The sequence below is a fragment of the Cinclus cinclus genome, chromosome 1, assembly GCF_963662255.1.
Source record: "Cinclus cinclus chromosome 1, bCinCin1.1, whole genome shotgun sequence".
NCBI classification, from domain to species: domain Eukaryota; kingdom Metazoa; phylum Chordata; class Aves; order Passeriformes; family Cinclidae; genus Cinclus; species Cinclus cinclus.
Window position 1 is genome coordinate 46,998,936 of NC_085046.1, and position 25,615 is coordinate 47,024,550.

Here is a 25,615-nt window from a genome sequence, read left to right on the forward strand (position 1 = left end):
AGATACATGGGAGCCATGTGATCTGATTTTCAAAGAGAGCTGTGCTTACTCTTCCTGAGCTGCTTCTTAATTCAGTGTGAGTCATTTATCTCTTCAGTTGTTTTCCTGAATTTCACAGAATGGAGATCATAGTATTTCATCAGAGAAGAGGCGGGTGGAAAGAACCACTGCACTTTCAGAAGTGCAGCAAGATCCACAAGTGAAGGAAATGTCATCTCCACTTGGCATGGTCTTCTCTGGGATTATTATTTGCTAATAAGAGAAGGATCAAAGAGCAACTAATTTTCACTAGCACTCAAGAGGAGAAGCACTGTAATTTCTGCTTCTCCCTGATGATGCAGTACAGTAAAAATAACTACTACCATAACCATTTTTATATACGCAATCAAAAATTCTCTCCGTAATACAAGAACATATAAGAAAAAGAGCACCTAATACTGCAGAAATAAAGTGATTGCCAAGTTTTCTATGCTGCTGATCCCTGTGGTCTGCCAGCAACAATTTGAACCTTTGGCTACCTTTCTGACACATGATAGGGAAACAGTGTAATTTAAAGCAAGGAATGCCACTGACAGTGGCAGTGCAATAATGAAGTAGTAATATTGCTGCCAATCATGGGATTTTCTTTCCTAGGGAACAGTTCTTTATAGAAGACTCAACTGGTACTAGAACAAAAGACACCAAAATTGCCTAGCAACACAGGGCTACAAGAGAGCTTCAACATTTTGCCTTACCTGATCACATACTTAGTCAGAATAGAAACTATAAGAAATTGCTAAGCGTGCAGCAAAACCCATCAACTCAAACTCCTAAGAACATAAGGCAGTACCATGCCTCTGAACCTGTGAGATCTATAACGCACTATAGAGGGAAACTGAAAATAAAAACACACATAAAAGGCTTCCTACAGTCTGCAAGTTTCTCAAGGCTGAGAATAAATTTTAATATGCAATGAAAAACAAGGATTCCATGAAACTTCAGGACTAGACTATTCATGGCATATGCAGCCCCAAGCTCTTCAGTAACTTCCCCAGATTTGTTTTAAAGGTGACTTCAACTTTGTCAGAAAGCATATCCTCTCCCCAGTACATAATTTAATAAAGGAGCCACTCTTTAAAAATCTACCTCTCCCACTGTCCCAAATAAAAGTGGTGAAAGATGAACCCTGACTACTGCAGCACAACTCAATAAAGCCCTGCATTCATCACTACCACCAGATCCAGCAGTCCAGAGGTGGCAATAAGTAGGCATCAGACTCATTCTGCCACACCCAGCAGTGAAGGTGAACTGAAAGAAACCAGTGGAGCCAGTAGTGTTCACACAGGCAGACTCACTTTGTAAAGATAACTCCTTTTGCAGCTCTCAATAAATTTCACTGCACCTTTCCTACTTAGACCAGACATGAAAGCTGGACACTGTAGTCTGGAAACACAAACAGAAAGCCAAAGTACAAAGATAATTTTTTAAAAGCCTTGCATATGCAACTAGGAAATTAGAAAGATTACAAAGATCATAATGCTGATAGGAGTTCCCCATCTTGTTCAAGAACAGTCTATTTTTGTTTGTGACAAAACAGGTGCCAATTATAAATAAATCTGAACTTCCTCCACAATCTGTCACAGCACACTGCAGGGCAACAGCTAAGTTCTCTGCTTCCCTCTTGATTTCTCCACTTCTTCCAGTACTAAAAAGAAGAGTAATCAATAACAATAAGAAAATGTATCTTTAAAACCTGATGGATAAATTGGAGTATCATTTTCAGAGGTGAGGAAGTACTTAAAATGAACTAATTAGTCATGTACTTCTAGGAGAAAACTCCTTGAGAGTGGAAATTTAATTAAAAAACAATGCCTTAAATTCATGATACAAAGGAAAAAAAACCCAGAAACAAAAACAAAACAAAACAAACAAACAAAAAAACCCCAACAAAAACAAACAAACAACAACAAAAAACTTCTTTTGGGAAGAAAAGGACATAGGCCCATAAACACATATCTCTAATTATGCCCTGGAACACTTACAGTATCCCTGAATAACAATATAGAATCACAGAATTATCTACATTGGAAAAAGCCATCGAGAATATCAGAGTGTTGGGGTCTATGAAGTCCTTATGGTCACTTCTAGCAAACATATAGAATAAGCGGGGAAATAGACATACCAAGAAAAATCTGCAGAAAGTTGATTAGCAAAGAAACATATTACATAAAACTTCCTTAAAAATGATAACACTGCTTCTCTGACATCTTGCAAAGCACAGAGGGTAATAATGGCTACATGAAAGCTTAAAAAAATACCAATCAAACCATCATATCAAAAAGCATTTCTCACAATTTCTAGGCCTGCAGGTTGTCTACTTGAAGTCCATCAGACACAGGTACTGGCAGCGACAGAAGGCCAGCTAAGCTCAGACCTATGAAGGGAAGCACCTTCTCACATCTGTTCCATGTTGATACCCTGTTCCTTTACCTGTTGCACCCTTTCTCTCTTAAGCCCTCAAAGAAACTAGGCTTAATCTCATCTCCAGACAAATCAGGACAAATGGCAGTGGCAATGGGGGAGGCAGATATGCAGCATTTATAAAGAGCAGTGTAAAAGTAATCACTCTGTGTAACCACCCTTTTTGGCCCTACAGTACCCATTGGAAAAGTTTATTGCTAAATGCTACATTTTCTAATGACTGTTGCAGCACCTCAGACAGAACTCTTAGGCCTGGGGTCAGAAGTTCCTGGGCAGAAACAGACATTTGCTCTACCCCTGCTTGTGCACCTCTCACAAGCATTGCAATGAGAAACTACTTTTCATGGCAGAATAGCTGACTTTTCATGTTTTAACTCTGACCAGTTTAGAGAGCACCAGCTTATTGTTTCTCCTCCTGAAGGGATTCTTGCTAAAAAGCAAATGCTTACATCTAATTTCTCACTTTCTTTATTAGGAAGTTACACAGACGGTATTATATGTTATAACTCATGCCTTTCCAAAGACCACCTATGAGATACTTCATCCAGAATATACTCTGGTTACCATTTGAAATATAGACAGTACTGTTTTGATTCACAAGAGAGAAGGAACTGTCACTGAAAATTAATTCTGCTTCAAGTAGGCTGGCTAAGAACTCTATCTGTAAGCAAAACTTAAAGGAGCATATGAAAACCTGCAGCAAAAAAACCACAAACAGTAACTTGGGAAGTCTATGAATTTTTTAGGTTCCCTCTCGCTACCTAAGCAGCTCCCATTCCCTTCTCTGTTCCCAGACATGGACCTCCTCATTAAAATCAGATTTTTAAAACTATACTGCAAAGAAACTATGTAGTCCTTGTGTAAGACAACTGGAGTAAAGAACATATTTTGGGGGGGTGTTTGGTCTTCCAAGTGAGCAAAAATAGGACAACTACAAGGAAGAAAACAAAATGAAAAAATGGAGAAGCCAACAAAACAACAGTCAAGTCAGGAAGGAAAATAATACTTATACAAGGTATAATATAATACTTATACAAGGTATTCCTCTATTAGAAAAAAAGGTTACAACTGAATTACCCACACAGACCTGGCACAAATCAGGTGATCTGTACTCACCATCAGAGGTATCTGTATATGAGATGCCTGCTCTGCTGCATTTTTATGACAGGCTTTTGGGCTGCCTTCAGTGCCCCCATGGTGGGGTATGATTCAGCTGGCTGCCTGACACCTCTGCCTAATCATTCAGGCCAGCTTCCAAAATGTCCTGTTACCTAGAAAGTGAACTAAACTCACCCAGCTCCTCTACCATCACAGAAAATGGAACACTCTAATTTCAACCACTTGCTTTGAATCAATCCCAGATATACTCAAGACGCCGAACAAGGTAACAGACTGAGACACAGGAGGAAATGACATCAATATCAATTAAAAAAATATTTTCTGTGATTAAGGTGAGGGAGTTTAATATATCATACATCCTAGAGCAATGGCATCTCATCTTTCATATCAGATCCGTTCTGAGCTATGCTGAAACTACATTGCTTGCTCCAGAATCATGAGATGCACACCTAGTATCAGCCCTTGGCTTCTTTGAAAATATGTGCATTGTCCACTACTACAAGCCCACAAAGGACAACCCACCTTAGCAGTAACACCTCTCCTCCCTCCCCTTCTGCATCTCTACAAACCATACCTCCTTTAAAAAATGCATATTTATACATGCATACATTAAATTGCCAAATAACATTTCCCCCCTCCCCCCCCCCCACCCCCGCTTTGTTAAAATAAAATGTGAGAAAGAAGAAACTGGCCATTGGATAAAACTCTGCACAGGCAAAATCTTGTGCAATAAGACCCAGGCTAGGAACACTCCTCAGCATGTCTACAGCCCACTCTCTATTCTATTCTTGGTCTGCCACAGGCAACCAGCAGCTCTAAGCTTGGCAGTGACAACATGGTGATCTGTGGAGAAATCTGTGGGCAAATCTTCCTGCTCCAAATCCTTCCTGGAAACCAGATGGACCTGCTGAGTCAAAGGTCATTAAATCATGGTGAAAACTGCACTTTACTTACCTAACTGCAACCACCTACATTATTTTCTCCCCCTACAAATAGTCTTAATGTGTAAATTATGTTTTTAACTCTCTGGGCTACAGTCCCAAAATCAGACTGACAGATCAAAAATAAAACTGCTGAAGCATTTAACATAGACGAAACTGAGTATCACAAAATGGGGAAACAGTGATGTGTCAGGGTGCAAGTTGCTCAGGAAATATTGAACCTCAGTGCTTGTTAGTGTTTTTATCCAAGATTATCACCATAACACACTAAGCGCCAAGCATCTTCAAATGGCTTTGTGAACATTAATCAGCCTCTAGAAGGACAGTAGTTAATACTCACTCTTCAAATGTCAAGTCTGACCTCTTGACGGGCAAATGGAAAATCAAATCAATTAGGCACAGTCTGAACAAGAGAGGCTATTTAAATAATACATTTCCAAGTGACACATTCAGCTCATAAGTTACCCCACTGGAGTTTTTCACTTCATAGACCAATATGAACCAATATGTACAATCCTACAGCTGACAGAGCATAGTTCTGGATAGGTAGAACTATTGTTATCAAAAGTTATGTTTTAGAAATGTTTAATTAGGCTGTAATATTGTCCTATTTTATGTTATTGCTCTTCTTTATAGGCTGAAACATTAAACCAGCATTTCAGTCATACCACTATAAAAAAACAGTACGTTAAAACATCGCATTTTAGTCTGGAAAAACAGATCAGTTGCTTAAAGGTATTCTAAACAGTGCAAACATTTTAAAATTAATTCCTGCCCTATATCCTAGGGCATTTGCATTATATACTAACAGATATACTTCATTATAAATCTGAACCTTATCGCTTCTAAAGATCTTAGACAATCACCTATTTCTGGTTAAGTTAAGCAGTGCAAGTTGCCTCCTCATGATGGTGGAAGATAAAAAGCCCTTGAGTATAAACCACATGAATTCATGGGAGACTGAGAGAGGAAAGAGGCCCAGACTTTGATGAGGTCACATCTTTGTAAAATATCAGAATCAGGACAATAAGGAAGAAATTTAGTCTACAGTATAATGTCTCAGGTATTCCCTGGGAGCTTGTTCCATTACATGTGTAGTCTCTAGTTTTACTGTTGTCATTGTTATTTGATATAAATTTTCTCTTTTGTATTGTAGATCCATTATTTGTTTTGTTCTTGTTGACTACAAGAACTGAATAAAGTAATTTTTACATCATGCCTTGAGGTTCCAGAATATATTTATATATTTTCAAATATTTTATTCCACCCTGATCTTGAGTAATAGCCTAATTTTTCCTTGAGGATCTTATTTGCTTAAGTGTACTATCACTCACTCCAGGTGATCACAGAATAGAGACGTAAAAGATGAAAATTATGATTTCTCAAAACAAACAAAATAAAAAGAGGCAAGCAAAACCCTTCTGCTGAAATTTCTCTGTTGGACTATGGCTGTATTTGAAAAAGGATCTAAGCTAACCTTCTTAGAAATTCTCTCCCATTGCAGACACTTAGCAATTTCCGACAGGAAAATGAAAGTCATCTTATATATATAAGATCACTCTTTGTTTCTGCATTTCAATTTAAAATTAGTTCTCAAAATTTAGGATTATTACTTGGCTGTTTTTACAAAGCATTATCCCACACATGTCTCAAGAGATATTGCATATGAGGCAAGTGAACTATCCTCACTTTTATTAAAATAAACTCATTCATAACACAAGATTAACAATACATATTCACGTGGAAAAAATACCATCATGTCCTAAGAAAGCACTTTCCAGATTTTCTTGACTGAATCTGACCATCTGTGGCATCAATTCAAAAACTGTGAAGGAATACATCTGGAAAAGGAAAGTGTTTCCCAGTCTACTGTGACAAGTTAGAGAAATAACATTTCCAAACCAACCATCAAGAATTTGAGATTTCAAATGGGTTTTTGAAGAAATAGCTAAATTTCTCCATCACCAATAGGACAGGTTGGATATCTTGGTTTCAAAATTACTAAGGCAAAAGAAGCACCAGACTGATGTTTTTAGAAAAATAAGTGTTGACTCCTTCCCATTTAAGCTTGTAAAAAGTAGTAGAAACTTTTCCTATGTTAGATTAAAATTCAGCACCCAAGAGTTTTTCCCAGTAAGGAATTACAGAGAGTATGAACTGAATTGAATTCTAAAACACCATGGTTTTCGTTTAAGGATTGTATTTGTATTATTTTTAAACTGGAGCCCAACCTGGTTCAACATCTGGAAATACCTCCTGGGCATGAACTGGCACAAACTTAGGAAGTTAATTTCTCTTGGCAGCTAAGTGGAATGGCTCAGTTGAAAGTGGAAACACTCTATACAGAGTTGTAAGTTGTTGAGCCTGGAGAACTATAAGCTGGTCATTGCAACTATTTCTGCTCCTGCTGGAGAAAACTTGCAAACTCCTCTATGTACCTGTGTGTATCTGGTTGTCATAGGGTCAGAGCATATCTCCTCTCCTCTCCTCTCCTCTCCTCTCCTCTCCTCTCCTCTCCTCTCCTCTCCTCTCCTCTCCTCTCCTCTCCTCTCCTCTCCTCTCCTCTCCTCTCCTCTCCTCTCCTCTCCTCTCCTCTCCTCTCCTCTCCTCTCCTCTCCTCTCCTCTCCTCTCCTCTCCTCTCCTCTCCTCTCCTCTCCTCTCCTCTCCTCTCCTCTCCTCTCCTCTCCTCTCCTCTCCTCTCCTCTCCTCTCCTCTCTTCTTATATTTCCAAGGTCAACACCTCCTCAAATAACAAGATGCAAGGGGTTCCACTTTTCCTGAGCAGATTTAACAGGAAGCTAAAACTTACAGCCTTCCTGTTTTTCTTCTCATTCCTGAATGACAGGAGGGAAATTTCTTAGAAAGTAAAATCAGCACAGTTAAGGTTTTTAAGATGTGAGTCCAAGTTATCAGTGTGTTTTGACAGCACAACTGTCATTCCACCTGAAACTGTGCTCCAGCGGATGTCCTTCCCACAGCAGAGGAGGGATTTCTGCAATCTCCCAAAAGGAGCAACTCAGACACATAGCTGGGGACATAAAGCCACCCAGGAGTGCTGCATTTCTGGGGACATAAAGCCACCCAGGAGTGCTGCATTTCTGTGCTGTAGCCCTGATGTGGTGCCTGGCCTGGTCTCCCCTGGGCCCAGAGAATGGGCAGCAGAGGACCTTGCTACTGTCAGACTGAGACTTCAGTACCCCAGTTTGGTGTTCACAATTGTAAATAGTAACAGCTCCTGACATCCTCATAAAGGCTTCAGGTGTCACAGAAACTTCAGTTTTCACAGCTACCCACATGAAGGTACCCCAGTATGTGCCAAACTTACTTCTATATAATTTGCAAGAGAATCTGATTTATATCAAACATCCTCTTTCTTAAATCATGCCCCTTCCTTCACCATAAAACACCCTTTCTCTCATGAAGTCCATTCTCTCTGATCTACAGGAGGCCTTGCAAACAAGGCAGAATTTCAATAACTTTGTCATGCAAGAGGAATACAAAAGCAATCACAAGGCTTATATTTAACAAAAAGAGGAGGGAAAGGTAAAATTAGTTATTGTTATGGCTGATCTCAATAGCAGGCACAGCTTCAGAACAAATTTTGAAAGTAAGTAAGAACACATTGAGGTGAATAGAGACTGGAATAAATATTGCACAGGCTTACTAGGAAGGGATCAAGTCTGATTCATCTAATCTTTGACAAAATAACTCTTGTTTCTCATGGGTGAAATGTGATGGGCTTTAACATCACAGCAGACAATTTAGCTCTCCTGCATCTGACTTCAGAAAAATATTTTTCTATAACTCTGTGTGCCAGGCAGAAAATCAGTAATTCATCTGGACAAAACAAGATTTGAGGCAAGAATCAGTGGGGTGGGTGAGATGCAGACCACGTATGGAAACGACAGAAAGGAAAGGGGAGGTATCAAGCTAAGGGCAGTAATGCTAGAATTTCTCAAAAGTCAGTCTCAGACTCCAGATTTTTTTTAATGATTTTGGCACAAAAATCTAAGAGTAACTCCACAAAATTTGCTGGAGCCCAAAACTGGTAACATTGCTGATGGTGTCTTAGGAGATCAGACTGTCATAAAGGAAGGACTTTGAGGCCCAGAGAAATCAGAATAGTATGGCACTGAGAAGACTTTGAGTAGTAAAAAGGATTTCTGCTCTAATCTGAGACTCATCAGTTGTAAAAAAAAAAAAAAAAAGACTAGAAAAAATAGACAATTTGTATACAGAGTGATCGTTATGACAAAAGTCTCAAGAAAAGCAATTGTAATCCTAAAACACAATCAGTGAGAAATTTCTAGCATGGGTAGTGAAGTATAAAAATAATGTGATAGAGGGTACTGGTAATACACACACCGGAATAATAACACCTGCAATTCTGGGCACCCATACACAAGATACGGGGTCTTAAGTGAGAACACAGAAAGAAGGGCTTCTAAAATGGTCAGCAAGTGGAGAATGTATTGAAATGGACTGAAATGTCTATGTTGGTTTAGTTTGGCACAGTGAAGGCTGAAATGAAATAATAAAAATACATAGTGAAATGAAATAATAAAGAACAAATTTGGCACAAAGACTTCCAGATTTAAACTATTTCTGAATATATTTAGATTGAAAATGAAAGGTTTCAAACCTTCTCATGCATGAGAAGATCAGTGATTAGTGTAAGGATGTAGTTCAATAAATCTGTGAGTGGAAATATATGTTGTGTCTACCTGCAGTGATCCAGTTCTAACCCCTCATTTTCACTTCTGCAGTAGTGCTGTTTTCTGCATTTATCATTAAACCCAGGCCAGCTATCCCTTAGTGCCTGGGAACTGCTGCATTCATTTGAGCTACCTTAATTTGACTAATGTTGATCAATGATCAATACATTTTACTGTAGATTCAGTAGAAGGCATACACACACAAAAAAATCTGTTTCAAGAAAAAGAAGTTACTCATCCTGCACTGTGCCATAAATCCCTTTTATTTAAACCTTTGTAATACTTTACTGAAACTAAACTGCACTAGTGAGGGTGTTGCATCATCAGTCACAGTAACCATTAGGGAACTCAAGAACATTTCAACAGAATATTTCAACAATTATTATGACATTGCAATCTTAACAAACAATAATTTTTAAATGCACAAAAATGGAAAGTAAACTATGAAATCTGCCCTGCACTCACACACTGTTCTGACAGCTTCGTAACTATTACAAATATTGCATGGTTACTTTTTCTCCCTTTCCAGTTTCAACTACTTTTCTCATGTGATCATCTTTGAATGTGCCAGCATGTTACAGTTTACTAACTTTGTGATTTTAGTTGAAGTGTCTGGAATTTCAGCCACTACAATACCCTCTAACCTTTGGCAACAAAGCTTACACCTCCTCTGCAGTGTAGAAGTGGACCAAAAAATAGCATCGTCTACAGTAGGTTTTGCTTATTAGTTGCGGACCAGAATATACCAACTGAAAAGATTTTAGTTTTTCTCACTAAGAATCATGCACCATATCTCCATTTCTTTGAGTACATAATAGGGTTAATGTTTTCTTTCTTCCTCTGAGAGTGATTGTTCAGATGGTCTAATATATATCACCTTCATGGTATCTCTGTCATATCCCAGAAAAAACTTTGTCCTGGGCACTCATCATTCAATTCAGTCTTGGCTTGATGGGAGGTGGAACACTCAGTTATTCTAACAAATTAACTCTCCAACAACTCAGAAAGATGGTGTGAAAGTCAGCTCCAACCTAGACTCCCACTGATATAAAAAATAACAGGAAGGTAGAAATAAGGCACAATAATTCTTCTTATTAAATAGATTACTTACTATCACCGAATAGTTGACTGGCATTTTCCTGTTAAAGAGATTATCTCTCTGATAAATCTTCACAGAGAGTCTTAATAGTCACCTCTCATTTAAACATCAGTATTTGAAACTTGGTGGATTTTTTATAAATCTCTAAATCACATAAATGCAGGGAAGTGTTAACCTCAGCCATGCACCCCAAAATGATGGTGCTGCCACATCTAGTACTGAATCTTCCACAGAAAAGATTCTTTAATTGTGCTCTGAATATATTGTTCACTGCCTACAAACCTTCACTTCCCCCATGCTGAACAACATTGCTACTCAGGGTCACTACAGGTCTCCAGTTGCCCTAGAACTCTTGCAAAACCAAGCTAGAAGTTGCTCAAATTTCACTATTTGGAAGAAGAAAACAAAAAACAAACCTAAACCAGAAATATGAAAATTGCTTCTTAACATAGTGTAAAAGAGCACCTGCTTAACATGAACATGTCTAGAAGAGGTAAGCAAAGGTAAGCATGAGGTAAGCAAACTAACTCTGATCCAATGACAGAACTAAGCAGAATAGTCCAATGCATGCTTGAGTCATAAATATACTTATTTTATTATACGCCAACATCTCCATGGCAAGTTTTTTAGCTATGATAGGTACATTGGTGGAAAAAATAGAGAGAAAACAAAAAGGACTATTTATATCACAAGAGAAATTTTTGGGTTTTTTTTTTTGAAGCATCTTCTAAGCCATTTTTTATTATGAATGGTTCTGATTCTCATTTTGCATGATTCATGGCAGAGAAGTTGCCTGCAATTTGGTAAACTTTGCTGATAATAATGAGTTTGGCATTTAAAGACTCAAGCTTCATCAAAATAATCCTAGCATATAATGGTTTGGTTTGGAAGGGACCTTAAAGATCACCTAGTTTCAACCCCCTGACATGGGCAGGGACATATTTCACTAGACCAGGTTGCTCCGAGCCCCATAAAACCTGGCCTTGAACACTTTCAGGGATGAGGCATCCACAGTTTCTCTGGGAATCCTGTTCCAGTGCCTCATCATCTTCACAGAAAAGATTTTCTTCCTAATATCTAATCTAAACCCACTCTGTTAGAACCCATTCCCCTTTTTCAATAGATCCTCTTAATCTTTCCAGCACCCTTCAGGTGGAAGGCTGCAATTAGGTCACCATAAAGCCTTCTCTTTTCCAGGCTGAACACACCAAATTCTCTCAGCTTTTCCTCACGGAAGAGGCGCTCCATCCCTCTAGTTGTCTTGGTGGCCTTCTCTGCACTCACTCCAACGGGTCCATGTCTTTCCTGTGCTGGGATCCCAGAGCTGGATGCAGCACTGCAGGTGGATGTACATACATGAGAGTGCCTTTCATTCTCATTATTGATCTCTCCAAGTGGTATCTTCCAATCTGCAGTAACAGAGCTGATGTTATAGTATCAGATGTCTGATATGCAAACAGAGGAAGAGCAATGGAACAATTTTGCTAGACCAACTGGTGTTTGTCAAATATGAGCAATCAACTTCCAGGCTTAAGGAAGAGCTTGCACACTTGAGAGCATTTCCTTTCCGTTTCTGATACAATCGGAGAAATGCAGCAAGCTTTTTGCTAAAAGCTTGTCATATTATTTTGTAAAAACACTTTTCCCCCATTGTATCCATTAGCCTAAAAAAATTAAATTCTCTTAACAAACTTTGCCTCTTTCAGAATAACATAAAAAATAACATTTTACCTGTGCATAATACTATAAAAGCAAGTGGCTGGCACTATCTTGGAATGAACCCTTCCTGGACTTGACTGGGAAGAGATGGAGACATAGCTGTGCATGAACTTTCTTCCATTTTTCCTATTTTCAAATAAAAACACATGACCAAATATTGTTCAAAAGATAAATATTTACTTTAGTAATCCTATCAGGATGTCTAGAAATGGACACTAAGCTCTCAAAGGTCTTACAAAGTTCATGGGTAGAAAGAAATCTTCCAATAAAAGATATACAGGTCACACAATTTAAAACAAACTGCAAAGACTCCACAGAACACAAACTTCCTGCCAGTCAATGACAGCTTCCTTTCAATGAGATTTAATGAATTTGAATAAGGGAGGCAAAATATAATGATAATCTCTATTCCCCAAGAACAGCAATATTAATCTGATAGTATAGGGTTAAAATGTCTCTAAAATCATGGGAATTGTATAGATTCAGGGGATGGTAAGGAAAGTTGGGTCTAGTAGGCCTGGGAATGGGAACTAGGCCCTGGGAATGAATTAGATCAAGTGAAACTGCACCTGTGTAATCATCATATGATAAATTATGCAATTCTTTGGTAGTTGAATAGTTATTGTTTAATTGCAGTAAGAATCACGAGAAAGACGACTGGGGGACCTGGTGAAAATTATGAGAATTCATGCTTGGATAAGATCAATGAATACAATAGAACAATATGGGTTTAATAATTAATATACAGTTATATAACAAAAAGGGTATAAAAACATGTTCATCTCAAATCCATGTTGGAGTCAGATTTGGGTTTGTACCCTGGCTCCCAGAGCTCTTCAATAAAAGCACCTGCATGTAATCATCCTGTGATTATGTGTTTCCATGCTAACAAATCTATCCATAATACCAAAGACATAGGTAAAACCATGAAAATTTGCAGTGACTTATTTTCACAACAAATCAGGCCTCACCATCAGTACCTTGAGACACTGGATCTCCATTGCACTGTGCCTATTTCCACAGGAAAAACCTGCTGGCAGGGTTCCTGGCACAGATCTCAAGCCTCAGTGCTTAGGCTGGAATCTCTTCCTCTCCCAAGAGATCAAAACAATAATATTTTAGTATGGTGTGGCAGTTTCAGTTTGGAACCAGGCAGAAACACCAATTTCATGTAGTGGTTTTAATTAGCCCATATGAGATTTCCTGACCAACGCACCAATTTATGTGGTGGATTTAGTGCTGGCCAAATCGCCAGTGCACCTACTAGAATTATTTACTTATTTCCTGCTGTGAGATAGGATTAGGAGGAAGGCAAAGCAGGTTCAAACTTTAAAGGGTATAAAGAAAAACTTTATTAATAGAACTAAAAGAATAATAAGAATCAAAATAAAATCTTCAGAACACTTCTCTTCCCCCTCCACCCCCTGTTTTTTTGTTTCCCACTGGCAACTTACAGAAACAATTCAATCAGTTTATCACCTCTAGAATAGTCTTTCTTCAGTTCATTTAGGGAGACATGTCTCTCTTGTCATGCTATGGAGACTTCTCCACAAGGACATGGTTCTCTCATGGCTTTTAGTTTCCACAAATAGCAGCCGTCTGGAAATCTACAATTGTGAAGTCCCTCCCAGCCTTCCCACAGCTGCATTTATGGGCCATGTCAAACTTATGGGGTACTATTTTAAGGATGGGCTGTTCAAAAGCAAAGGTTTTCTTTATCTATCTCTGATATCATCTTAATCTCTGGGAACAAAAATCGTCCTCTTCTTCTTTCACTGCGGGTAAAGGGCCTTCATCACTCTTCTCTCTCTCTGTTCAAATTTCTCATGGGATCACATCTACTTCAACATCTGCTTGTTCAGTGTGGGGAATGGAATCCCCAACGACAGGTCCTTGGTTGAAATTGTTGAAGGTTTACTTGTTAAATGTTAAAGTTCTAAGGTTGTAAAAGGTTGAGGTTCAATTGTTAAATATTAATGTTCTGAAATGAATTGTCAGTTGAAGCCTGTACCCCTTTCACCACCTATCCTGTAACTGTATCCCCTTCCATGGGGTATCACCCCTGCTGCTCCCAAGAAGCTGTGTGCCCAAGGCTACATTCAAATTAGAGAGATCCAGCAGCATTTGGAACAAAAAGACCCCTAGAACAATGACCCAATGTAAAATTAAAGATGGAAAATAACACTACTGGGCTGGCAGAAAGTGAGGGACATCAGATTACCAATCAAAGTTGCCTTTGATATGTTGCCATGACCTAAATATTATCTGACCATCATGATGACCCTGGACCAGGAGGCAATGATTGTTTTTTAGGGACTCTCATGAGAATGGGAGCCTCAGCTCTGCTGAGAGATGAAGCTGAGAACATCTCCTCCTTTGGGTTGTTCAGTGGGTGCGGTGGTGGTGTGTGCAACCCCTGGGGCTCCTACCCAGGGCTGTACTTAATAAAGGCTTTTGAAAGGGAGCTAGTCTCCTGTGTCATTCAATATATTCAGCATGGATGCCTTTGCTCATGTTTAAAATGTGAATGCTCCATTCCCCTGTGCTTTTTCCCAGGGATATTCAGTGTATCATAGTCCATCACCATGGCTTACAAGAGAATTTCAGCCTAAGCATTCTCCTCCCATCTGGGACCTGACTCCTTCTTTACTGATCTTGGTGTCTTCATGTTGTTTCTCTGTCCTTTTCTCTCACTCAAGAGAGGACTGAAGATCTGCAAGTCTCATCTGTGCAGTGAAAGAGTTAATATCTCACCCGAGGCCTGCAGATAGTCGTGTGATCCCTGCCAAGTGGCAAGAGCTGTTTATGGTGGAGAATTCTTTGGCAGCCGCGATGGGGGAAGCTAGGATCTTAGCAACCAGGCTAGAGCATAGCGTGGTGCGGGTCGATGGCTCCCCCTCCCCCTGCCAGGTGGTTTCTGGTGAAACTCAGCAGCGGCAGCATATTTCAGCCGAGACACGGGTTGGTCTGGCTGCACTGGGGGAAGAGGGACGCGGCTTGGCCAGCGCTGCAGCCGAGGCTGGGCCCGCCCTGCTGGGACGGGGCCCAGCAGGCTCCCTGGGAAGGGGCCCGGCCCTGCGGCGCGGCACAGCCCGCCCGGCTTGGCGTGGCCTGTTAGCTGTACTCAGGCTGGAAGAAAAAGAGCAATTCCTGCAGTTTGCTCATTTTAAAATATGAATTCACAGGGTTGTGTTTAACTCTCTAATTGGCTTATCAGCATGCCTATTCTCAGAGCCAGCCAGCAATTGGTTTTGCCAGGAATGGAGGAAGCTGTTAGCAGTTACTTCTGTGGCTGGGCTCATTCACTCCTCACCAAAACTCAATTAATGCAAAACTAGCACACATAATTATCATCTAAAGCCAAGTGCAGAAGAATCCACAGGCTCTTGAATCCCGTGAGCATTGGTACCAGCAATTTTGTGAGTGCCCTGAAGGCAGCAATGAGTAACCTTTATGTAACAGTAACATTTTGTAACAAGGTAACATTTATGACAGCTGCTATCAGATTCAAAACAGAAAGTCTCAGTTATGTGCAGCTCAAACTCCATTAGATCCTACATACACAGAGGAGGTAGCTGGTTGGTCTGATTCAAAAGTGCAGTGGCACATAGCAAAAAGCACTGGCACTTAGGAGGAGTGTTTTTTAATTAAAGTAGCCCAACTACTGTCTAAGTCATGTGAAAGAGTACTTGGGCTTAGCCCATTACTAATAAGCACAAGATTAAACAGGAACAAAAAGAAACTCAGAGAGTCCTGAGCATAGATTTTGTGGTGGGAATTCAATGGGGGTGGATAAAGGAAGAAGTTAGAGGGAGGTGGTGTGTGTGTGTGGGGGGTGTGTGTGGGGTGTGTGTGTGTGTGTGTGTGTGTGTGTGTGTGTGTGTGTGTATTTAGTTGCTTTTTCTTTTTAACCTTTCTTCCTCCACTTTAGAAAATAGTGATTTATGTATTTACTAGATACAAGCCATTCTTATGACTCAAACATTCCTGCCTAAGAAAGTGAAAAATAAAAATAAAATATTTTACTGCTCTACTAGCAGGCACAACAGAATTATTTACAAAAAAAGGTAAAACATTGCTTGACACAGTTAAAAAGGAAAAACACCACATGACATGTGTAGGCACTTGTGGTCACGGACCTGAAACATCAAGACAAAACATTTTAATGATAAAACGAGGAAAAAATGTGAGAAATACTTCTTCTGTTGTACTAGCATTAACCTATGTCAAGACAGACTGTATCTTACAAACATTTCCATAGGGATGTCTTCTAATTAATTTGAAGGGTGAGTATCTAAAGTCAAAGTGACTATTCACACAAAAACTTTTTTACTGTGCATGTATTGAAAAAGACAAGTATCAGAAAGTCTTTGGCAACAGTGTTTCAAGAACAGCATTAATACATTGCTCTATGGCCTGGCTTTTTTGCCCTCTGCATATTCAGTTTTGATTAAGTCTGTCATAAAGTCTAAACAAGATGAAGCACTCTTGCACAGACAACAGTTGGATATATTTTGGGCCCTGCATTTATTATAGTACTTTTGGAGGTCTTTCTTAAGTGTGTAGGACTAATTGGTAGCAATCCAAGTGATACAGACTTAGATGCAGGATACAGTTATTCATATGGAGGAAAAACTTTTGCTAAAACTGATATATGGGAAGTTCCATTATCTGGTCTGCAGGAAAATGTTGAAATTATATACAGACTAAGTAAGTAGTATTGTAGTTAACACATGATAGAAGGTCAAAGAATGGCTTCTGAGAACATCCCAATCTGTGATCTCAGTAGAATTGGTTATTTACGTCTTAATTTTCCATGTTTATTTATTATTTTATATAAAATAATTTTGATCTAATTTTTCTTTTCTCAAACTTTTTCACAACATTTTGGACAATTTTGGGGGTGGGGGGAAGCAAAGCAGATTTCCCTGAGCATAAATCACACTTTTTATTGATCCACATAACATAGATATGATCTGCTTAAGACTACTCATGTCAGTGTTGCTAAGCTTGGGATTTTTTGGTTGTTGGCTGTTTTTTTCTTCAGGTTTTTCTTTTTGGCAGTGTTGGGTTTTTTTAACAACCCAGGAGGGAGAAGTATTAGAAAGAGCCCAACAGGCTTAGTGCTGGAAGGAAGGATGCAAGAGTCTCTGACCACTATGAGTGACTGACCTAGCCTGAGTCTGAGAAAAAGATGATACAAAAGCTGATTAAGGTAATCTGCTATTATGTAGCCATAAGATTGAGTTGTGTGAAGACCTTTTTTCAAAGGTTGACTTGGGCTAGAAGCCTTTCAGAAGTATCCCTACCAAATCATAAACAAGCAAACAAAGCCCCCCCCCCCACTAAGCAAACACACAAACAAACAAAAGAAACCCTATGACAACCCCTTCCTCCAAATCTCTGTATATTCAGGATCTGTAATAAAGATCCAAGTGGGAGACCTGCTCTCTAGAATTCATTTCCAGAAGGTGTTCTCACAGAAAAAGGACTGATGCACTTCATATTTCCTTAGAAGCCCATCCATCACCTGATGAACGCAGGAGGACACATCTTCGAAATCTAAATAGTGTTCAACTTGTACCTCACCATCCAAGGAGACTGGCTGACAGGTCAGTTCTTTCAAACTTTATCCAGTATTACTCAGGCTTACTGTTGTATTTGCAAGAGTTCTCATTACTCATTTTGGCAGTTTAGATTTACAGTGGTGTTGGACTCCCATGACCCTATGTTGAAAACTTTCTATGGATCCAACTTAGGCTGGACTCTACTTTTCCAAAGGGAATCCAACTTTTCTCTGCACTGTATCAAATGCAAGAGTAAAGTTTCATCTTTTACTTCCCTCTGCATAGAAATAGAAGCAAATATGAGGAAGTTCTAAAGGCACAAGTATTTTCTGCCATAAAGTGTTCAAATACATATTATTTTTCCCTACAATTATTACTTTAATCTTCACAGAATAAAAATTGCATATTTTGTATGTGGCACTCCATGGTTGGCTATAATCTGGAGGAAGCATAAACAAACTGAAGTGATCCATGTTATACCAAGCAATTCAATAATCTTATAGCAACCTACTGCGTAGTTGGTCACTCTGCTGCACCATTGTCCATCAGATAAAATAATTGATAGTGCCCCAGTCAATTGGTATAAGGGAAGTAGAGTCATTATATGCTGGTTCTGTGCTAGGGGATCAGTATCTCCTTTAAACATAAACATCTCTGCCTGGCTTTGACATTAATTACCCACAAATATCTCCACATTGATATGCCAGTTGGAGACCATTATCCTATGTCAGCATTTAATAACTTTGCTATTCCCCTTTAAACCTCAGTATGCTGACCTCTTTTGATAGCCAGCATTTCAGGATATCTCTCAATTCCTTCATTTCCCACACAAAGGATTTGTAGTCACATTTATGTTTCATAAAATTTCCTATTCATCTATTTTGCTGAAAACTTACATCCATCAGACCTGAAGGTTCATGAAATTGAGCTCATAGGGTGTGTTGTAAATGCCAGGAATTCCATTGGGACATCAATGAAATTTCCAGCCTTCATGTGCACTTTCTATCTACCATGGAGTCATTTGTGTCACCTACTACCAACATTTACATTATAAATGTCAGTAGTGATTTTTGATCTCTGATGGCAGTCACATTAAGCTTTCACCTGAAGCCCAAAATAAAAATAAAAAAAAAAAACAAAAAACAAAAAAACCAAATCTCAACAATGTAGGGAAATAAACAATAGGGAAGATTTTATTTTGGTTTTCAGAAGGACCAATGAGAATTGTCTTCTTGTGGATTTAGACCTCTATTTAAATTCCCAAGATCCCACAGGAATCTGCTCATGTCTAACTGTCAGATCACTACAAAGATGTTCTTCACACTGAAAGAAAAAAATCTACTGGTTTCAGAAAGTTATTTTCTTTATATTTTTCACTTCACATTTCTCTTTGTTATATTGAGTTGAAATTGACTAATGTACCCAAATTATTAGGAAGGATGGGCATAAATGGACAATAGGTAACATCTGGTCATTTTCTTAATAAAACAGGCTAAAAAACTCTGCTTTTTAAAATCTGGAATAAAACTTTAAAATATTAACTCAAAAACCAGAAATATGCAAAGGCAAAAAAATCTAAAGAAAAAACAAGCCCTAATGACAAGATAAAGAATTATATGCAAGAGGTGGTGTTTCAAGGTGTTAAAACAACACAGTTAAAGCAAACACAGTAAGTAGCATGAGACTTGTGCTGTGTTGAATATCTAAAGCAGTACCACATGGAGTGAAATTCATTTTGATATGCCAATGAAGCAGACTCAGATGATGAAAATCACCAATCTTGGAGCTGTTTCTATGGGTTGTCAAAGATAAGCTGGTAAATGCAACATCATCAGCAAATTCTCACAATGAAAACAAGAAGTGTATTTTCACTGAAGAAAACAATGATCCCATATGGTGGTTGCTTTTTTTATCTACAAGAGACCTCTCTTCTGCATGCTGATACTCCCACAATTCTTGCCACCTCCTGTCCTACACCTTTAGTAAAGCTATGTCTCTTTCTTCTGAAAAGGTTTGGGTTTTTTTTTTAAACTTGGAAATGGACGAGAAAGCTATCAGTCTGACAGGTAAAAACCAGAGATGATTTGATAGATATCCTAACTGAGCTATTAAAATACACCCTGAATATTAGGGATGCCTAATCTATCCAAATTATTTTAGGTATCACAAGTTGTTGAAAACATAGTATACCCAAGGTATTATAACATGAGATAAAAACTGTTTTAAGCCTTATATTGGTTTAAAGTAAGATTCATATATTGGGAAGTAATATTCTTAAGAGACTAGTGGAAGAAAGCAACTCAGTGTATTGCAAATTCTTCCCTGATTTTTTTATCAGCAAGACATAGTTTAGATAAATAGAAAAGAATAGTATTTCCTGTTTCTCCTTCTGACATCAGACGCATCGAGAAACATAAGCACAAGCAGACTGCAGTCTCCATTGAGACAACAGAAAAACTTAATGTGCAAATTAAAATGGGAAAACTGCATTTTATACTATTTAATGAGGTTGTCTTTGCATAATTCATGTACTCTATCCTAGACATCTCAGAGACAAACACTAAATCAAACCCTAAACCATAAAGACAGTCCTTGAGTTTTCCAGGACTGCAACAGCTGAAACAGTGTCATACCTCTTGTCCCAGTCCTGCAAAATAAACCCCAGCAGTTTGTATGACATTTGTTTTCCCCCTGCAATATAAGGAACAACACAAAACAGACCGCAAGGCACACGTCATATACAGCTGCTTCAAAAGACAGCTCATATGCTATAATGTTCAACCAAGTTGCTTTTAAAGTATTTATTTTATTTTCCCAAAATCTTGAGATGTAGCTTGAATCTCATTGCTATATGTTGTAAAATCATTACTTACACATTTAGTCTTTGATTTTCTCAGACCCTCATATCAAAAGAGAAAATGTTCAATTCATTGAAACAGACAGAAGTTGCACAGAAATCAAAATAAATTACTAACACCTTGCTCAGGCCTTCTATATTTGTATTCCCTAAAAATTTAAGCAATTCAATTTCTGGCTTACTTTTAATTACTCCTAAGTGGACAATTGAAATAATTTGGGAACAGCTCTAAAATGTCTGAGCTGACTCATTTGAACAAGCCTGAAAAAGACATGAACTGCTTTTAAAATAAATATTTTAAAATAGCAGTAGTTATTTGGCAAAAATTAATAGACAAAAGCACTTAGCCAAAGTAGGCTCCGTACATCCACACCTCCCTGTCAGAAGCATAAGTAACAAACCACATATTTAATGAAGATAGAAGTTCAGTGAATATGCCTGCCTAGTACAGTGATTATATTAGTCTGTTGCTGTTTCAAATCTTCCTTAGATACAGTATTCAGAGCCTGACATCAAGGTTTCTGCATTACTCACCCAATACAAATCCCTCAGCAATTGTAGGAAACACAGGCTGTGTCTTTACATTCTGCACTGTGTCTACATTCACATACTTTTCCCTTCACTTCTGTGTGCAAATGATGATAGTGTCTGACACAGGATTTTATGCGTTTTATAGAGGGAACATACTCATTCTGTGGGAAAGAAGCCCAATTTTGATAGCTCCAAGGTATGTGGGGGAGTAACAAAGGCCATATGTGTAAAAAAAGTTCAAAGTTCCTTTGAACCTCACCAGTTATCTTCTAAATCTGCCTTTGGGGCACCCCAGTGCCATTCTGACTGCTGGAAAAGCACTGACTCTCAGAGTTGATCTATTGCTGCTCCAGAGAGAAGTATTGCAGACCCAACGTGTTTTCCCACGGTGGCCAGAGAGCAGTGCTCCTGACTTTGCATTTGGGAAGAGGCTGTATAGGACAGCCTTAAGCTCTGTATCACCTTGCTGCATTCATTCCTTTGCCATTAAGTGTAATAATGAGCATCCTTTACTGTCCATGTCACTACTAAATGTGGGCAATGACGAAGATAGCACCCATTGGGTCCACTGTGCATCAGTTGTCATGTAACAAGTGAAAGAACCTGGCCTTTATTGATTTTTGCTGACTTTTGGTTTAAGACAGGTTTTATTTTGTTCACTTCCTTTTGTTCCCTTGAAATATAAGATTTAACATAATACAGTAAAAGGATATTTATTGCTGCCAATAGTGAGCTCTGAAGGTCAAAGTAAAACAGCCAGTTTCACTTGAGTTATCTTGATCCTTGTACTAAATGAATATTAGCAAAACAGGTGATTAAATACTATGTATAATATATGAATCTGATACAAAATACATTGAAGAGTAATAGCCAGACACAAGACTAAAAATAATAAATTACTGTTGTTTTTATTATTATGCTTTGTCAACCTCTCCTATAAAATATAAAATGAAGTTAAATAATAACTGAAATCCAATTCAGCCCATAGAACTATCTTACAAGTGTTCTGAGTACAGAATACTAACAAGTACATGGTCTGTTGTTGCAGCTTAGCATTTCCTGAACAATGAGAAGCAATTATCACTGATGTAATGCTTCCTCTTAAAAGTAATTGTAATAAGAAGATGTGAGAACAATCTCAAATGGACTGTGATTTCATTGGAACTGAGGAGTAGATTAGTCTGGATTTTATAAATCATCTGGAGAACCACTAGATTTGCAACCATTTTCCCCAGTTATGAATTCATGGACAATGTTTGCCATTCCCAACTGTCAGCACTGCTCAACTTCACAACAGTTAGGGAACTGTTTTTGTTTCCTGAAGGGGCATGTTTGTCTGCTCAGCTAAGAGGCTGAAGTAAAGAGATAAAAGTTTTCTCAGGAGGCCTTTCAAAGAGCCTAAGAACCTATGTGAACTATTTAGGCTATAAATGCTATAAATGGAAGGTGTATTAGGCTTTAGGTGTCAAGCAAGTGCCTAACTTTGGCATGCTGCAGGTAACTTTTACAAGCTCTACAGTAAGTTAGCATTACATTCAAACTTGTCAGATAGGTTTGAATTAGGAAAAATGGACTCCAATCCTGCTTTTGCTTAAGATACAGTCAGACAATGAGGTAAACTGCCTTTGCTGAATAAGTACTCTCAACTTTTTCTTGGCATAGCAAATTAAAAGAGATGTTTTTCACATTCATACTGGAAAGCAAAGAGAGCAGCTTCAGGGAATTTTTTTATTCTCTATCTAGTTAGGATAGTTTTTTGATCACAAAAAAACACCAATCTCTATTTAAAAAATAAGATTAAATTTACCATGAAGCAGCAAATTTTTGTAAATATATAGGATTTAAAAATGCATTTTAAAATTGCATTTAAAATGATAGTGCATTTGCAATTGTTTCATCTCATTTTACTGGCAGGCTGAAGTCAATATTCAGCGTAGTATCTCCAGAAAAAAAGCTAAAGTCTGAACTCAGATCTTTTCTTTGCAAGATGTCTCAAAAAAAACCCCAAAATTGCAGAGTGTAGCCAAACAAATAATTGCCATAACAATTAATGGGTTTATTTCCAAATCCTCATTTTATTTAATCTCTGAGCTTGATTAGCCCAAGGGAAAGAAAAACGAAAACAACCATAAGCAGAATATGCCCCTTTATGCTTCACCAGTCCTTCCTCACAGCTGTGAAGTGTGCTGGGGCCTAAAAGAAACCAAACTTCTAAATCTAGCCTGAGATTCTTGTGATGTTTCAATAACTTGTATCATCACCCATTCACACAATTAAATCATTGTTTAGTCTCACTAAATGACCTATCTTTAAATAATTACTTATTAGTCTCCATCATGTAGGTTTTTGCTTCGTGTTTTCCCCAAATCGTTTACTTTCGTGCTTTTTCATTTTTGTCTTTTGTTACTGAAGGAGGAGGGAGAGAAGGTAAAGAAGCCATATATAATTCCAGGCAAAAATTTAAAACAAGATCCCCAAGAGACCCCCATAATATTTTGCACAGAGCTTCCATCCTCAGAGGCCCTTGGCTCCCCAGGCAGCTCCATGTACTGAGAGCGGCCTCTAATTCTAGTTATCAAAAACACATTTCTGCTCAACACCACATCCACTCTCTACATGAATGTTCTTCTACTTCCCCAGCTCAGTAGTGCCTTTTAGACCTGATCCAAGTGTGGTAGAGCCCAACAAAAGTTTCCTGGAAGAGTCGAGGCACTTCCACAGATACCCCACTCCAGGGTAAGCTTTGTTTAAGTGACTCTGGCCAGCTTTGTACCCACATCTGGCCTCATCTCTGTTGGCACTAACAATTCACAAAATACTGGGAAAATTACTGCCCTGACTCTGAGTTACTCCAGAGTAACTGGATTAGATGGTATTAAAGTATGTCTTACTAAAAGCCCTAAGAAAAAAAAGACAAAATCCCCACTGAAATAACCTGAAATGTTTCATAACAAACATTAAAGGTTTCCAAAAAGGCAGAAGTGTTAGGAGTTATTATAAGAATATTTAGGCAACCATAACCTTCATTGCACCTCACATGAATGTGCCTCAATTCAGTGAAAACTGGACTAGAAACAGGTCCCTAACTACCAGGATTTGATTTAGAGAATCTTTTGTGACACCTACCTCAGCAACATCTGGCTCATGCCCTGACTGCTAATACCATGCAGGCTATAAACCTGCCAATTAGAAGTCATACAATGAAAAATTAAATTTCAGTAGTGGAATTGAAGTTGTGAGCTCAAGATGGCAAATCTACATAATTTGATAAATCAGTATGAGCCTACAAGCATTCAACATTAGGAAGACTCAACATATTTTTACACAAAATATCTCTTCCCCTTTGCCATCTTACACACATTTGCATTAGTTACTGATTCAGCTGTGCCACTGTCACACCTGCTCCTCTCTGTTCCTCTGAGAGGCACAGATCAATGTGATTTCTGCTCCTACCATCACAAAATCCATAATTTCTTTCCTTTTCTAGCCACATGCATCTATCTATTATCTATCATGCATCTATCTACTCGAATTTATTTTCACTCAACACAAAAGCTAAACTGGTTTGCCAGTAATCAGTTACCTCAAAGGCAACTAATCAACATACACCATGAAACAGAATGACTTTAAAAGCAGGAGGCAGGAAGGAAAGACCAAAAAAATCCTTAAGATTTAATGGAAAAATAACTTATTTTTATTGTAACGTGCAGTCAGCATCCATTTGCATCACACACTTAATACCCCCTTCTGTTGCTGCTTTCCTTGTAATCCTGCTACCTTAAAACACTGCACTCCTACAGTTCCTTGAGATTTTCCCATCTCTCCCATTTGTGGAGGTTGTACTTCCCCCTAGTCAAGGTGAAATAAGGTACTGATAGGCTCATGCATTTTCCATGAAGGGGATCTCTCTGCACAAGATTTCAATTTGTTACAATAGTGGTATTTGACCTCCATGAGTAATGACTTCATCATACGTAATACTACCACTGCTACATTTTTCCTAGAGGAAAAAATTGCACTCAAATCTAATGTGTTTCAGACTGCCAATCTCTGCAGAGCAGAAAAATCTCTATTGAGTGCATTAATCTTGGTTTTTAAAAGTTAATTTCTGGTGCTCTATCTGGGTGGTAAAGGGCACGAAAGGCCCTGTTTTCTGACAAGGTGATTCAACATTTTGAAAATTGAGCCCCTGGACTTAGGTGACGCATTCAAAGCTACTAGTCACTGCTATACAAAACCTCAGCCACTGCCTAACTCCTAGCTATTTTTGCTATGATGTATCCATGTCTACTGCACTTAAAAGACATCCCCTAAACATAAATTTTACAGCTTCTATTTAACTAAAAAAAAAATGTACAGCTTCCAGCACATGCCACCGCAGACAAAATCTTCTCAAGAAAGTTGACGGAAACCCAATGCAGAGCTGCTGGAAACAGGACTACACAATATGAATACGTATCAACTAGAACAGAACTGACAGCCATAATTTTCATTTCAGACACAAAGGAGACACAGAAGAGATCTTCATTTTTTTATAGAAGTAGGTCCCATGTATCTCATACGTTTTTTTCTTTTTCTTCCAAGCACAGTAATATCAATGAACATC

At 38.4% G+C, this 25,615-nt stretch overlaps 1 protein-coding gene across 4 annotated transcripts in view; it reads right to left on the reverse strand.

The window, feature by feature from the left end:
• The window catches only part of ELMO1 (engulfment and cell motility 1), a 308,693-nt gene that overhangs the window by 106,668 nt on the left and 176,410 nt on the right, over window positions 1–25,615 (reverse strand). The window lies entirely within an intron of this gene.